This window comes from Triturus cristatus, chromosome 8, assembly GCF_964204655.1.
Source record: "Triturus cristatus chromosome 8, aTriCri1.1, whole genome shotgun sequence".
In the NCBI taxonomy this organism is placed as follows: Eukaryota; Metazoa; Chordata; class Amphibia; order Caudata; family Salamandridae; genus Triturus; species Triturus cristatus.
In genome coordinates, this window is record NC_140591.1 from 592,714,840 (window position 1) to 592,728,027 (window position 13,188).

The 13,188-nt window shown below is 47.5% G+C and overlaps 1 protein-coding gene across 22 annotated transcripts in view; it reads left to right on the forward strand.

Annotated features, from left to right (window-relative positions):
• LMO7 (LIM domain 7) overlaps positions 1-13,188 on the forward strand; it is a 480,465-nt gene that overhangs the window by 162,857 nt on the left and 304,420 nt on the right. The gene's annotated exons all lie outside the window — the stretch shown is intronic.

The window sequence follows — 13,188 nt, forward strand, 5'->3', positions numbered from 1 at the left end:
GATTACAAAGAATACAAGGAATACAAAGTAAATAATAAACAACTAAATAACTAGGTTCCTGAAGTGCCTTGCCATGTTGAGTCCATTGGCGTCGCAGTGATGTACAAGCGGCTAGCCATGCATAGGTATCACACAAGTGGAATACGAGTACTCTTCAGTACAAATATAAGCAAGTATAGGTTGTACAGCTGTAATAGGGGAAAGTACAATACAGTACAGGAATACCATTATAAATAACGCAAACATTAAGAATTACATAGTGTAAAAGAGTCAGAGTTGGACAAGCATCTGTTAACACATAAGCAATGTGAGTATACTTCAGTACAACTGTATTAAGCAAGTACAAGTTTCACAACTGTAATAGTGAAAAGTACAACACAGTACAGGAGTATCATCATGAATAAAGCATACATTAAGAATTACAATATGTGTAAATAAGTCTGCTTTTCACGGAGGGTCTTTAGAGATAGAGAAGGCATCAAGGGATTTCCACATTTTCCTGTGTGGTTTACGACATGGAGAGGCTTGAAGTGCAATGTTATCTGCTCCTCTACCATTCTTGCCACATCTTAAATGAGACTTCTTTGGAGTTTTTCCACTTATTTAAAACAATTTTACACGCTAAAGTGAGCATAAGATCTAACAAGTAACGGTCATTTACGTCCGTGATCCTAGGGTCCAGAGCGCCTAGTATAACATAGGAAAATTCCCTAGGAGGGGTTACGTTGAAAGTCTTGCCTATACATTTGTAAATCTTATCCCAGTATACTTTAGTGTAGGACAATTGAAGAGCATATGGGTCAGGTTACCGACTTGAGAGTTCCAGTTCCAGCAGGTGGGACTCTCACTGAGGTTAAGTTTAAAAATCCTTTTGGGTGTCCAATATGCCCTATTTATTAACATCAAGTTGGTTTGTGATAGTATTGGGGAGATTTTATTTGAAAAGGGGTGATATGTATCTTTTTCCAGTCGAATGGGATAATGCTAGAGTTGTCCTCTGATTCCCATTTTTCTTCACATTTCTCTTGAGATTTGCGAGGTTGAGATGATAGGAGTTTATTATATTTTAGAGACTGTGTGTCCTGACTTTAGCAGCTGTGACAACTTTGAGAGTATTGACAGGTCGTAGGGTTTGATAGAGCGCGCCGTGAGGAGAGATTTTAGTTTAAAAAATGTATAAAAATCTATTGGTTGTAGTCCGTGGCAAGACTGAAGTGTGGAGAAAGACCAGGGAAGGGTTCCGCCATAGAGGTCTTTGACTAGATTTATGCAGTTTTTGGACCAATGCTTCCAATGGAGCATCCCTCCTTCGATCTTCAAGCTCGGGTTGCGCCAGAGAGAGGACAAGTTTGATTTATTAGTTTTTATTGTGGAGAGGTGTTCCAGTCGTAGCATGGCTCTTTTAGTATTGAGCAAGATGTACTTTGAGTGAGGAAGGGAGGATATTTCCATGGTGAGGAGAGGAGGCAAGGGCATATCGTTGATGATTGATCTTTCTATGTCCAACCAGACTGGTGTGTAATCAGTCGGCAGAAGCAGCCAGTTAGATCCCTGTTTACAGAGATACGCGGTTTGATAGTTCCTGAAGTTCGGAAGGCCCAGTCTACCTTTATCTTTTGGTAATTGAAGCTTCTTCATAGATATTCTGTGTCTCTTACCTTGCCACAGGAATGTGTTAAAAAGCTTATAGATTTTACTCAGGAAATCATTTGAGAACATCATAGGTAACATGCTGGCTAGATAGTTGACAAGAGGAGTAATCATCATTTTTAATGTCTCAGCTCTTCCCCACCATGTTAAAAATGTAGGTGACCAGCCATCTAACAATGAAGAGATTTTTTTGAAGATGGCATTCTCGTTGGTCTGGAGGGTGTGATCAGGTCTTTCGTGAAATCCAAGCCTAGGTATTTAAAGCACTTAGGTTGCCATAAGAGACCAGAGATGCCCATAATTTCTTTTCCTTCAAGGTTGTTCAGGAGTTTCACCTCCGTCTTATCTTTATTCAACCTGTACCCAGATACTCTAGCAAAGTCATCGATTGAGGACACAAGTGCGGGGATAGCAGCTTCCGCCTTCTCAGAGACAACCAACATGTCTTCGGCATAAGCAGTAATTTTAACCGTACATTCGTTCAAGCGAATTCCTGTGATCTGTTGATTATTCCTAAGGTGGAAGAGGAAAGGTTCAATTGCAAGGAGGAATGGAGAGGGCGAGAGAGGGCAGCCTTGCCTTGTGCCCTGATGTAGTTTAAAGGAGGATGAAGCATCCTCCCGCTCTTACCCTGGCTGAGGGGTTAAAATATAGTGCCATTATCATGTGTTTAAAATGTTCACCCAAATTAAATTTGTCTAGTTTTGCTTCCAAGTAGACCCAGTCAACTTTGTCGAAAGCCTTCTCTGCGTCCAATGTAATAGCGACTGTAGGTGAGTCAGTGAGTTTGGCTTTCTCTAGGACATGAGCGAGGATGCGAGCATTGTCATTGGATAGTCTGTTTTTTTAAAAACTCAACTTGTGACGGGTGAATGAGTTTAGGTAAAAAGAATTGAAGGCATTTTGAGAGGATCATAGCGTAAATTTTGCAGTCTAGGTTGATTAGTGATATCGGTCTGTAGTTTTTAGGTAGCGTAGGGTCCTTCCCCTCCTTGGGGATTACGGCTATAATAGCCTCTGCCGGTGTCCAGAGTCACTAAATTCGTTAAACAGATTTAACAGTGGAGGAGTCAATGTAGAGGAGAGGCACTTGTAGAATTTGGCACCAAACCCATCAGGGCCCGGAGCTTTCCCTACTTTCAGGGCCCTTATTGAGCTTTCAATTTCTGGGGTAGTAATGGGGCTGTTTATTTCAGTTGTTTTCATCTTCGGAGAGGGCAGGTAATATACATTTATCTAAATATTCCTGTGTTTTTGTGTTATCTATATCCTGGTTCTTACTATACAGGTCTTTATAGAAATCCTTAAAGTTTCAAAGTTTAAAATGCAAAAGTACACAATAAAAAAACCTAATAGACAAAAGTGGTATGGCTCACTATGACGCTGACAAAATTGCGGAAACCTTTAAGTATGAAGCTGAGCTCTTTCCGGCTTTGTTGGATTCACATAACCTGATGCTCTTTTGTTTAGGGAACCAAATTCCCACTCTATCACGAACTATTTTATTATACTCTTATTTCTTCCTCACTATTTCGTTCAGGACTAGTGAATCTCTGGACATTACTTGTTTTTCTTCTAACATAGCAATCTCTTTTTACAACTTCTCAAGATTACTGTTGGTTTCCCTATTCATGGCAGGTCTAATTTTAATGATCTCTCCTCTGACGACGCTCTTCAATGCCTCCCACATTGTTAGGTCCGACGTGTCTCCTATTTTGTTAAATTTGAGAAAGTTCTGTATCGCGCTATCAATTAATTGTCTTTGAGATTCTTTTTCTATGCCTTCATTGTTGAGTCTCCAAATTGGTTGTTTTTTGGAAGTCTTTGGGTCAGAAATGGATAGGCTAATGCATGAGTGGTCTGAGATCACCCTTGGTTCTATCGAGGTTTGTTCGACCCTGTTTAGGGCGTTATTTGATATAAGTAGGTAATCAATGCGTGAGTAGGAGTTATGTGGGGATGATTAGAAAGTATATTCTCTCCCAGTGGGGTTTTGTAGCCTACATGTGTCTATCAAATTGAAGCATGTGCAGAGATTTATAAGGGCTTTGTGGGAGTTAGTGGCGCGAAAAGGACAGTGTGAGTCCCTATCTAAAGCCGGGTCCATGGGCAGGTTAAAATCTCCGGCAAGTATGTGCATAGCAGTGTCTGGGATTGTGTCAATTTGTTTACTTGGGTCTTCCCAGAAGTCCGAACCATCTCTATTTGGTGCATAAATATTAGTAATGTAATAATCTGTATTATCCTTGGTCAATTTTGTTGTGATCCACCTCCCTTTAGTATCAGATGTGCTTGTTACTATATCAATGTTTGATTTTTTAGCTACCAGAGTCAGGGCACCGTTTTTCTTCCCTATTGCCTCCGAGCCAGCAACGTCACTATAATACCTATTTCTAAGTGAATTAAACGTTTCGCGTCAATCTTCATTTCCTGTAGTAGGAAAACGTCTCCCTTTTGTTTATGGAGGTAGTCTAGGATCTTCCTCTTTTTGATAGGGTGGTTTAAGCCCTTAACATTCAGTGAGACTATCTTGAGGTTAATATGGCTTAAAGTACCTGGAGAATTTTGCGACATCATAATTCTATTAAAAAGATTGCTATTGATTTTTTTTTTTAACTCTTGAGTAAGGTTTGTACGGATTATGTGGTGTATGAAGTTTACTCACTATGTGGGAAGAGATTACATTACTCACCTGTGCTTGCCGTGAAGTTAGTGGACACAGTTGCACCGAGTTGATTCGCTTCCTGTAACATGCAACATGGCCTACCATTCAAAGCGTTGTTTTCTTTGCTCTATTGTTTGCAAACAGGATAATCGTAGCGACACATCGCACACAGGATTAATGGGTTCATTGCATAGAAAATTGAGTAGCATTGTGTGCTATAAAGTAGCACGATAGACTTGAATAATTTTTCCTGGAACTTAGATAAGAAGATACATCATTAGCTTTGTGTATACAGGACATACCTTCCAAAGTGGCATCCCCTGTATGTGAAGGGCTAACACTGTGACAGTTACTACAAGAAACATGACAAGAGGAAAGAGGCAAGGCACTTGAGAAAAAAGACAAATATGGCAAAAAGAGCAAATAAAGATAAGTAAAATAAGGAAAACAAGATCTAAAACCCCCAACCCACCCACCCTCACCCCTAACCCTCCCACCCTACCCCGAAAGTAGATGACTGGCATGGTGACAAGGGAAGAGTGCTCCCCTCCCATGGGAGCCAGATAAAATATCTTGAAGGCATAAAGGTAACTTGTGGTGCAGGGAATAAAGGGAGACTTCAGAGTCTAAGAACTGAGTGTGAGCGTGATGCGGACTATTGCAATACATGATGTACTGCTAGTCTATGTATTTTCTACTGTTTCTGCCATTCTGTGCTCTGCATTGCACATGCTCTGCATATTGGTATCTTGGCATATTGGCAGTCTGACATAGAGTAGATTGAGTGGCAAACGTAACCGTTGTGCTATACTACTTATTACGTATTACACTACTAATGAGCAATAAAAGATTGTCCTAACTATTTAAACAAAACCAAGCGAATTGTTGATCTATATTAAAAGTCGAGAATAGATGTCAGGATCGTACAGGCATATACATATACCTGTGCTTCAGATATATTTGGATTAGCTTAGATGACGTGACTTAGGAACAATCAAGAGGTTGGTCAGCGAAGGTCATTTTGTATGGTCTGATAAGGCTATGTGAGCTAGGTTAGGTTAGGTAGAGCTAGGTAATGCCTGGCAATGCCTGGTAAGGCCAGTGAAACCGTAATATTACCTCTAGTTGTTATGCCTACCGATATAAAGACTATGGAGAATGTCCCTGCGAGTGTCGAGGACAATCATTTTGAAATTGACTGTGACCTTATGGCACAACTGTAATACAGCATTACATTCCAACATTATGACAAAACTACATCAGTATGTCAAGGTAGATTAGAGACTTGCATAAGAACAATTTATGGACGTGCAGCAAACATGAGATAGAAGAGCTCCTTGAAGAGTTCATATTCATTTGAGCATTACGATGGTTGAGAGTTGTCGTAAGTAGTTACTGGAGGAACTTGTTAGAAGAAGGCTTAAGAGAACGATGAGGAAGACCCGGAGGCTGCCGTGTCCATGGAAGGATCATCAGGACCATCAAGGAATCTCTTCAATTGTAAGTGGTCTGTGAAGAAGTGTGGGAATCCTTGAATCATTACACGGAATTTTGCTGGACCCGCAAAGGCAAACTGGTAATAACTCCATTCCTGCACAGCAATTCCATTCCTGCTAGTCCTGCTTTGATCTTCCTCTTGGTGACAATTGGGTAGCGTCTCTTACATTAATCACATATAAGATTTTTAACTTGATAATGTCCACATCGATGATGAAAAATTTCCTAGTAGACACAAAGGAAAGTTTCAATTCTATTAAGGACTCTGAGGCGAGGATTATGCTCTGCTTTCTTAATTTCCCAACACCAGCAGTTTTAACATTCACAGAAAAAAAACTCTTTCCCAAGAACTACAGGGAAAGGACAGTCCAAGAGGTCAGCCAGTCAGCATCCATGCATGTCGTGAGGGTTCGGGGATTGCTGGGATACCTCCTCTTACTTTGACTGCGAACCATCCAGCCGGTAACGAATTCCATTAGTCGGTTTTAGGTGTTTCCGATCCTGAAAGAAGTGAAAGGATATTGAATGAATCAGAACTTAAGTACCATAGGAATCACAAAAGGTATGGTCCGGATGAGAGTTAATATCATGAAAGAAAAACCCAAGAACAATTAAACTGTCAATCCAAGTACAGTAAAGCCCTTAAGCACAAGAATGGAGAACAATACTTGTACCTTACGGAGTGCTGATCCATAGACTAGGGGGAGAAAAATGTGACTGAATCCTCAGGAACTCTGTGTGGGAATAATCCTCGCCTCCGAGTCCTTAATTGAATTGAAACTTTCCTTCGTGTCTACTAGGAAATTTTTCATTCTATGACAGAACCGGAGGCAAGGATTATGCGTTTTCAAAGCTTGTCCATGGTTCAAAATAGAATCTTTTAAACATCGAGTCCGATGACCAGTAGGCGGCATTGATAATATCCTCGAGGCGTGCCCCGATGTAAAAGGCTTTGGAGGCCATCGCTCCTCTCATGGAATGGGCACTGAAATGCAAAATGTCAGTGCCTGCTTCCCGCATGACCCATCTGATCCATCTTACAATGGTGGGAGGAGACACAGCCTTGAAGGGTTTCGTGAGAGATATCCGCAGTTGGTTTACGCCATGAGGTCGATATTCATCCGTCATGCTCTCATAAGCCTTGAGGCAGCGCACCACACAACTTAGGGTGTTTGTCAAAAGCCGGGTACGAGATTACCCTAGAATCCCACTTAGTGCGGCGTGAAATATGAAAAGTGACCCCCTGGGGGGGGGGGGGGGGTAAAAACCTGACCGAGGAAATCCAGGGCTCTCACTTCAGAGACCCTCCAGCAGGAGACCAAGCAGAGGAGCATGGCCAACTTCACAAAGTTCTTTGCAAGACCAATATAGATTAGAAAGCCAGGACTTAAAGAGATATAACACTTTGTTAACGTCCCACCGTTGTGAATATTTAGGTAAAGGAGGAAGGGATAAGCGAATACCTCTCATTAACTTGCAAACGGGTGTTCCCCTACCGTGTTAACCTGCACCCGGGTCATGGCCCGCCGAGATTGCTGAACTGTAAGAATTAATGGTGCGGTAAGCCAAGCCCTCTGTGGCCGGGGAAGTCCGGAAATTCAAGACTTCGCACCCCACAGGATCCTGATCTCGGCTAAGGCACCAACCCACCCATCTGGACCAAGCCGAATGGTATCGTTTGTTGGTGCCGTTGGCCCATGCTGCTGCCAAGATGTTCTGAGCTTCTCCTGATAAGCCCCGGAGTCTCCAACGTTGCCGCAAATCCGCCAAGCCATGAGGGGCATCCGATTCTGTAGGGCCAATGGATGAGGCCCTCCCTGGGGATTCTGAAGAATCGTCTGATCGGGAGGTAGAAGGATTGGGGAATCTCAAAGTTCCAGAAGAACTGGAAACCATACTTGCGACCTCCAATAAGGTGTGATCAACACTACCTTCGCCTGCTGTCGGTGAACCTGCGCTGATAGGTGCATGATCATGGCAAACGGGGGGGAAAGGCGTACCCTGTCTCCAGCGGCCAATATTGAAGGAAGGCGTCTGTGGCCGCTGTCAGAGGGTCCGGCTTCCAACTGAAGAACCTGGGAAGCTGGTGGTGCTGACGAGAGGCAAAGAGATCCACTGAGAAGGGGCCCCAAAGGGCATGGAGTCTCTGGGAGACTCTGGTATCCAATTGCCAGAGGCTCACATCTGACCATTCTCGGGAGTACCAGTCCGCTACTACATTGGACGCTCCTGGAAGATACTCTGCTGTTACAGAGACACTGTTTTCCAGGCAAAAGGACCAAAATTCCTTGGCCATGTCCGCTAACACCTTGGATTTTGTGCCTCCCAGGTGATTTATGTAGCGGACAGCCGACACGTTGTCCATCTTGAGAAGGACATGACAGCTGATTTTGTCCTTCATCCAGCACTTGATGGTGAAGGAACCGGCCAAAAGTTCCAAGCAATTGATATGAAGCCGCTGTTCGTCTGCGGACCATTTTCCTCCTGTATAGGAGTCCTCACAATGCGCCCCCTAGCCCGACCTTCTGGCGTCTGACACCGACTATGTCCGGAGCCGAGCCGAAAATGGGCTTCACGTTCCAGGCCTCCATGTAGTCCAGCCACCACTGTATTTCCAGCCTCACCTCATCTGTGAGGGGAACGAGCGCGGAGTACTGCAAACCCTTCCTGAGGTGAGAGGCCTTCAGCCGTTGAAGGGCTCTGTAGTGAAGAGGCGCCGGGAAGATGGCCTGTATGGAGGATATAAGACCCACCACCCTGGCAACCTGCCCAAGAGAGATGGTGGAGCGGGCCAGGACGCGCCTGAGTTTTCGATGAATTTTGGAAACCTTCCTGGAGGAAACCTTCCTCAACGTCGTCTTGACAGTCTACGATGAAACCCAGAAACGTTGTTTGCTGAACCGGGACCAAGAGGGATTTCTTCCCGTTGATGACAAAGCCTAGGCCCTGTAAAAGATGTACAGCTGTCCGAAGCTGCTCTGTAAGCAAGGCTGGGGATTGAGCCAGCAGGAGGATATCGTCGAGATAAATCAGGAGGCGGAAGCCTCGTGCTCTGAGGTATTCCACCACCGGCTTGAGCACCTTGGTGAAGCACCAAGGAGCGGAGGAGAGGCCAAAGGGCAGTGTGGTGAACTTGTAAACCTGCCTTTTCCACTGAAACGGAAGAAACATGCGATGCGGGGAAAAAAATCAGGCCGGAAAGATGAGCGTCCTTCAGGTTGAGGCGCACCATCTAGTTGTTTGGGCGCAGGACGTCGCGCAGCAAGTGGATTCCCTCCATTTTGAAATGGCGGTACACCAACCAGCTGTTGAACTCCTTCAGATTGATAACCGGCCGTTGACCCCGGTCTGTTTTGTCCACCAAGAAGTTGTTGCTCAAGAAACCATTCGGTGGAGGGAGGAGCACACTATCGCCCTGTTCCGGAGGAGATCGTGAACCTCTTCGTCCCCCATAGCAGTCTGGGCTGACATGAATACCAGGGGCTGTGGTCGAGATTCCTGTTTCAGGGTCCCGTAGATTTTATATGAAAACCTCTGATGGTCTGAAGGACCCATGAGTCTGAAGTAATGGCCTCCCAATTGTGAGCAAATGAAGACAGTCTTCCCCCCACTAACAAATGGGGGGTACTGATTGGTTTTGGAAATGGCCTCTGCCTCCTCATTTAGCGCCTCTGCCGTTTCTTCGAGATTGGAAGAATACTTGCTTGGGCTGGTCGTTCGCCTTTTTGAAGCCTTTGTTAGGGGCCTGAGTGTAGAAGCGGCCGGTCGAGCGACCCCGGCCACGACCGACCCCAACAAAAACCTTTGGGTGAAACACTCTATTAATGGAGACAAACTTTGTGAGCTCTTTCGCAAACAGGCCCTAACTTCCTTCTCTAGGGGCCTCCTCGTCGAGCTGGCGATAAATTGCGTCACATTATTGCTCGGGGTCCACACAGAGGAGCGAGAATGTAACAAATCTTCTGGGACAAACATGTCCGTAGGAGCCTTTGCCACATTCTGGGGAGGGCGCCAGGGCCTAGAAGTGCCCGGTTCGTCAAGGGACTCCGAAGGGGAATCATCACCCTCGTCCTCATCTCCCTCGGGGGATAAAGGGATTACCTCATCTAAAGGGCCTACCTGAGTTACAGGAGGAGGCGCCCGGATGGCCTTTTTAAGGCGTTCAAAAGCCCCCATATCCACTGCCGCCTTCGATTTCCTCTTAGGAGGGCGCGGGGGGGGGGGTGTTTGAGTTCCCCAGAGGCGTAAGAGTAGGCAACCTTCATCATGTGCCTCTCGAAGGGGCCCATAGCTGCAGCGACGGCGTGGTGGATGGAGGCGTCCACTGCGTCGCAAAAATCCTCAACAGGCAGAACCTGAAAGGTCTCTTCCTCCACGTAGTCCCCTCCCATAGCTAGTGATGGATGCAAACATTTTTGAACAGACTGTTAGGTCAAAATGCTTGGCGAACCTAAGGTTCTAAAAAATTTGGCGGGTTTAACCCTCTAATTTGGCCTGCCAATGCAAGGAATTATGGGTAACCAACCCTGGGGCCTAACACCCACTGAATAAAGAGGCACTGAGGGACTGTAAATAACAATGATATTGCCTGGGCCAGGCCTCTGAAACGGTAATGACAGCCTTTTTGTAAAAACAGTGGCTCACTGGGAAGGGGGGCTTGGGGGGGGGGGGGGGAAGGCGACCGCAGGGAGTCCCCACCCCCGGGCAGTTTGGGAGGGGGTGTGTGGAGGGAGGGGTTTGCTGGCCCTGCGCGGCCGTTTTTGAACTTGGGCTTGCCAGTAGGATAAATGTAGCCCAAATGCAGCCCAATTATAGCCCAAAAGTAACTAAATGTTGCGCAGGTATAAATACCTTGGGCGCCTGCCCCCGGCCACCATTTTAGGTTTGGTGACCTGGTGGCCGGGAGCTAGGCTAGTGGCGTGTTTTTTGTTAGGTTTTATAGCGTACTGTTAGTGGTGGCAGCGGTTCATATTTTTGTGTGAATTGCATTTTCAATGGCGTCCCAAGATTACCGGGTTCTGGAGGCCCTCAGGCTGTTGTCCGAAGCAGGCCGCATGGATTTGGTCGTGGGTGAGGTGGCGGGGCCGTTGCGCCCTACGCGTCAGGCCTCGGCCGGAGTGGCGGCTGCGGTGGCTGCGTGCACATCGCCGAAGCGGGTTAAGCAAATGCCGGTGAGTGAGCGGGGCCGCCCGCGTTTAAAAAAGGCGGCCCTCGCTCGTTTCGCTCCGCCATGTGGGTCGGGTGCGGCGGGGGGGGTGGGGGTTGTGTCTGCGGGTGGGGCGGGATTATCTGTGGTGCCGGTGACTGCATATCCCTCCCCCGCGAGTGGGAGCTAAGCGCGGAGGCGGGCGCGGGACGAAAAGACGCTCGTCATCTTTGCCGAAGGGTGAATTTTTGAGTGCGACGGAAGGGGGACGCGCGCGGAGTGCGGATGGGGCGGCGGGTGTGTTCTCTGTCCTGGGTGAGGAGCGGGGGGATTTTCATGAGGTGGAGCGAGCTGGGGGTGAAGGGGGAAAGGGCTATGATGTCGCTAAGAGTGCTAGGTGTTATGAGGCAGGGGCGAGGTCTTCAGGGAAGCTAGCGTCAGGCGGGCTGGGATTGGTGAAGTCGCCTGAGTGGTGCAGCTTGGGGATTGGGCAACAGGCGAGTGGAGGGTCAGAGCCTGATAGCCCCTTGTTGTTTTCCCCTGTGTCTTCGGCGGGAGGCGCGGGTTTTTCGGTGGGGGCGAGCTCGCTGGGAGAAGGGGAATGGGCGCAGGTGGAGGGGTGGTGTTCGGCGCAGGAGTTGAGGAAGCAGGGGGAGCAGGGGTTTTTGGAGCGGGGGAGTTCAGAGCAGCTACAGGCCCAGGGAGGGGTGGGCTGGCATGCCGTAGATGAGGAGCTTGTGGGGGGGGCTGGGGAAGGGGAGTTTGGGGAGGAAGGTTGGTTTGTGGGGGACGGGGAGGCCATTGGGGGGGGTGTTGGGAGCGAGGGCCTGGACATTTTTCCCTCCTGGGCAGAAGGTGTCCGGGGCCTTGGTGGGGAGGGAGCAGTGGGGTGGTCAGGTGCCCGGGGGCAGGTAGCGGTGGGTGGTGACAGGACGAGGGCGGTGTATGGGGCGAGCGGTCGTGCCCGTTCGAGGCCGGGTAGGTCGCTGTCTATGGGGAAAGGATATGGCGAAGTTGAAGGGAAAATCCTCCTTCGGCGCCTGCGTCCACTGCTTTGGTTTGAGTCTCATATTTGTTTTTCCTTTCAGGTTCGGTGGCCGGGCCACACACGAGGGAATTGACGGTGTGGATTGTGGGGCATTCCTTCGTCAAGTGGGCGCACGTTCAGGCGTGCAAAAGTTATTTTGGGGGGAGTTTGGGTTTCAATAGCAGCCTTTTTCGATTGGTATGGAAGGGGAAGGGGGGTATGCTTTGGAGGGAGCTGATCCCCTGTTTGAATAAAGCCATGGTGAAGGGACAATGCCCGGATATTCTTTTAATTCACTTGGGGGAGAATGATCTTTGTAGTGTTAAAGGGGTGGTATTGTTGCGAGCCATGAAAAGAGACTTGGCGTTGTTGAAGGAGCATTGGTCTGGTTGTCATGTCCTCTGGACAGAATTGGTCCCGCGGAGGGTGTGGAGAGGGGCTTTGAAGCCCAGGGCGATTGATAGGTCACGGAGGAAAGTGAATTTGGAGATCTCCAGGTTTTGTCGGGATTTGGGCTTTGGGAGAGTTACCCACAAAGATATCCGCTTTGAGGCGGTAGAGTTTTTTCGGGGAGATGGGGTCCATTTGTCGAGGTTGGGCATGGATCTTTACTTGTTGGAGCTCAGGGAGGTTTTGTCTCGGTGCTTGAGTGGGCGGAATCAGGCTCGTTGTGTTTAAAGCCTTTTTTGTTGGGGGGCAGAAAGAGGGGAGGGTAGTTGCACCGCCCCCCTCTTTCTGGGTGGCGGGGGTTATGGTGAATTCTGGTCAGTTTTACCGGAGGTTGGTGGAGTTATTGTGGTTGGTTGGGTTATCGACAGGGAAAGGTTAGTTTGGTAAGTTTAGTTCGGTTACACAGTTTGGGGGCCGATAGCTGAAAAGGGGCAGGCAGGGGAGTTTTGGTTAACAGAAGGTTTGGATTTAGAGATTGTTGGGGGGTTATACAGGAGTGTAATGTTTTATAATGTTTTATAATGTTTTATATTGTTGTAATGTACGGGCGGGGGCGGGCTCGAAGGTATTTAGGGGAGGGGGGCGGGGGGCGGGGCTAGGCATGTTATATTTAGTGAGGCCTAGTTTTGGAAGGCGTTTCGGCCAAGGATTTTAATTTGTAATGTGCACCTGTTTCCAATAAAGCGGCCTTTTACACACAATAATCTTGTCAGTGGCCTGCTTCCCCCCCTCCACCCCTCCCTCCCAAACACT